This window comes from Geotrypetes seraphini, chromosome 2, assembly GCF_902459505.1.
Source record: "Geotrypetes seraphini chromosome 2, aGeoSer1.1, whole genome shotgun sequence".
Taxonomy (NCBI): Eukaryota; Metazoa; Chordata; class Amphibia; order Gymnophiona; family Dermophiidae; genus Geotrypetes; species Geotrypetes seraphini.
This window is the reverse complement of record NC_047085.1, coordinates 468,477,161-468,480,847: the sequence shown is the minus strand read 5'-3', so window position 1 is coordinate 468,480,847 and position 3,687 is coordinate 468,477,161.

Genomic DNA, 3,687 nt, shown 5'->3' with positions numbered 1-3,687 from the left:
CTCCAAGTTATAACCTCTTTAAATTTGAATAAGGAGCAAAATTGGTTTTGGTTTTTTGAAAGAATATTTTAAGATTTTTCCACTTTTTCTGCGTAAATAAATAGGCCAACAGAAGTCAAGAAAAGAGTGTTATTGGATTATGGTTGACCTTTGCATTGAAGTAGATCTGGAAACCAATGTGTGTCCCTTGCTTCTGTAAAAGTCAAATACGATAGGATTTGGATTTTGCAGCTTACTTGGCGTGTGGCTGCACTGAGATTAATACATGCTAAACGTTTTATTCATCGTAAATATTGGCCTGGGTCTTAATGCTAATTAGCAGTGTTTTAATTATTAAAATGATCTCAGTCCCAAAGCTGAAAATAATGTACATGTAGAATCAAATACAGCTTTCATCCTGAAAGGCTGGCTAAATCAGAAAGCACTAGCTCAGAAGATACAAGAGTTGCTGTTACCTGGCTGATGTTTTTAACTTTAAATTTATAATACATCTCTTCCTCGAGGCGGATTTCTTTGCTTGTGTTTCTGTGTGAAGTTATTGACCCTCATTTAACTCCCCCCCCCCCAACTCCACTTCCACTTGATTACATTTTCAGATCATATCTTATCATCAATAGCGAAATAAACAATAATTTTATGTGGTACAAAATTGTTGTTATAAACAAAATCTGATGGCTATTTTATAAATCAATTTTAGGCATATTTAATGGCATTTCTCATTATTTAACCAACAAAACTAATATTATGAAGAGTTAATTATCTTTTAAAACGTCTCTTTTGACTCCTTTTTGGTTTAGAATACAGGGCTTGATTTATGAGTTCCTTCTTATCCTGAGAGTAACAGGTTCAGTCTCACTTTCGGTATGTAAAAACTATATTTTAAAATGTGCAAATTCTATCCCGAATCTTCCCTTTGGACTCCGACCCTCCTCACACACATTTTTTTTTTAATGCAAATCAAGTCTAAATGAAAATATTTTACGGCTTTGAGGCCTCTGCTTAGGACAAGGCACTGGGGTGATGAAACAGCTCTCTGTGTTCCAGATTACTGTACTTTATCTTTCTAGAGATTTTATTAGGAAAACAATGATAGCAGCATAATAGTAACAGTCGTAATAGCCTAAAAGAAATCCTAAAAGGTGCAAAAGATATATATATTTTTTTAAAAGGTATGTATCTGCTTCCATGAGTCTCAGTGCCGCCTCTTTACCTCTCTCCTTGTGACCTTGGGCAAGTTACTTAACCCTCCATTGCCTCAAGGTAAAAAAAAAACACAAAAAACCCCCCACATTCCCAACCTAGATTTGTAAGTCCTCTGGGGACAAGGAAATACCTAGTGCACTGTGCACCTGAATGTAACCCACATGATCTAGTATTGAAAAGGTGCAAGCTAAATGCAGAACATAAATTGTGTGTATACATATATATTAAATATATGCAGTGCGTCAGAATACGGAAGCTAAGCATCGGTGCGTTTGTTATTTCTCTGTCGCGTAAAGTCGTCAGGTATGCAGCACGGAAATAAATAGGTCGGCTAGCAGAGGCTTGCTAGCAGCTGGCTGCGATAAAGACATACGTCAATCAGGCCGAGCAGCAGAGGCGGCTGACAGCTCGTACATTTCACCTTCTGCCCTCACTTCAGGAATGTGCAAACTCGTAGTGATACAGCCAGATAGCCGAGAAAATTAAAATGTCACAAACAGTATTGAACCTGCAGCAAGATAACCGAGAGCTGCCGCCGCCAGCCAGGCGAGGGAACGAGGTGCTGCTGCCCTGTAGGACAGAAACTGGTTTTAGAAAGGAAGGAAGGGCTGAAGGTCGAGGGGGGGAGGGTAGGAAGGTACTTGCTCTTCCTAAACCTTTTCGGCTCCCTCATTCACATAAATCGCTGTGATAGACTTTTCAGGTAATGTGTCGAGAAGAGGAAACTTCGGATGATTTTTTTTTTTTTTTTTTTTTTTGCGTGGGGCTACCTGGCTAAGGTCACTTTCTCCTTGAGCCAATCGGGGGAGTTTCGAGCTCTTCAGAAAGGGCCTGGTAGAAGTAATCAAAGCAAGAGTTTCCAACCGGAGAGAGCAGTAGAGCTTTGGATTCTTGCCCAGAAATAGCGAAGAAGAAAAAAATTTAAAAAAATTTAAATTGAATTAGGTTGGGCAGACTGGGATGGACTATTTGGGTCTTTATCTGCCGTCATCTACTATGTTACTATAAAAACTGCAAGGCTTGGTTCAGAAGCAAATAAGGCCCTGGCCTGATTTAGGCTGGACTTAATAAATGAAACCGAAACCAATTTTCCTAGTCCTACATTAAGACATTTGGGCTTATTCTATCATTACAGATTATAACTGCGCATATTTAACCAAATCCACAAAAGTAAGCAAATGTGATTAATTCATACTACTTTATTTATACACACAGGGTAAAATATAGGTTACTGAAAACAATGCAGAAAAGGCTTCGCTAAGCTTTCCAATTTTTTCATTAAATATTTCATCCCTCTTTGTCTCTTGCTCTCTCTATTCCCCAATTGAATTGGCTCCCTGACATCCTTTGTCTTACAAATTTGACTAATTATTTTAATTGTTTTTATCCCAAAAATCTTATTAGAGAAAAAAACCCAGAATAATATTTTAAGAAAGACGGCAACATACGAGGGGACCGTTGAAAAGTCCTCAGCCCAACCGAGACGAGAATGATGTGGTGTCATGAAATTTACAAGTTATTCCGCACTCTCTTCGTCTCAATCATATGAAACGAAACGTGTCAAGAAAAGTGTGGATTAGTTTGTAAGTTTCATGGCTCCGCATCATCCTTGATTGGGCTGAGAACTTTTCATTCGTCCCTGATATATTGGCAATTCATTTCAACAGAGAGCGAAAAAATACTTTGTAAAGATTTGCTTTTCTCTAAATTGAACAGAATAGGGGGGGGGGGGTCATCTTGCAATTGTCTATTTCTTTTTGCAACGCTGACATTTTTTTCTTTTTTTTTTCTTTATTTAATTTTCATAAATACAGTTGTGCACAATAATTGATACACATACATATTAAGATTAAAGCACAATAACTTGGAGGATTTGATGACAGAAAATTATCTCCCCCCACCCCTCCCTCAATAGGCATAGTTGTTAGCTATCCTCTATCATCAGTGCGACCATCTATAACCTATCTTTGACCTTTCTGGCTATTTAAACTGGTTTCCTGAAGCTTTCCTGCTTTGTTTCCTCAAACATGTAAACTTGGCTGTCATGCCATTCCTCGGTGCCATTCAATGTGCAGCCTGTTATGTTTTGACGATGCTACATAATTAACTGAGTACAGTTCAAATAATTACTTCGACATGCATTATGTATTGCCCTGGGGATGGTACCTAGTGCAATAACATAAGATCACAATTTTAGTCAGACTAAATGTATTTGTACATAAACCCCTGGCAATTTGGAACTAGGCGTCCCATTTTGTAGTTTTCAGGGCTTGCTGTTTACGTATTTCTTTTTTTTTTTTTTCCTGGAGTCATGAAACAGATTTTTTTGATGTCCGATTGCGATGGGGGGGGGGGGGGGGGGGGAGGGGTTGTGTAATGGAAACTTGCACGGCTTGCAAACGGGTCCATGTCCCTGTGTAGGGCGCCAGTAAAACGCGAGGGGGCACCAAGGAGTTAAGCAAGACCTACGGTAACTAAATCCAG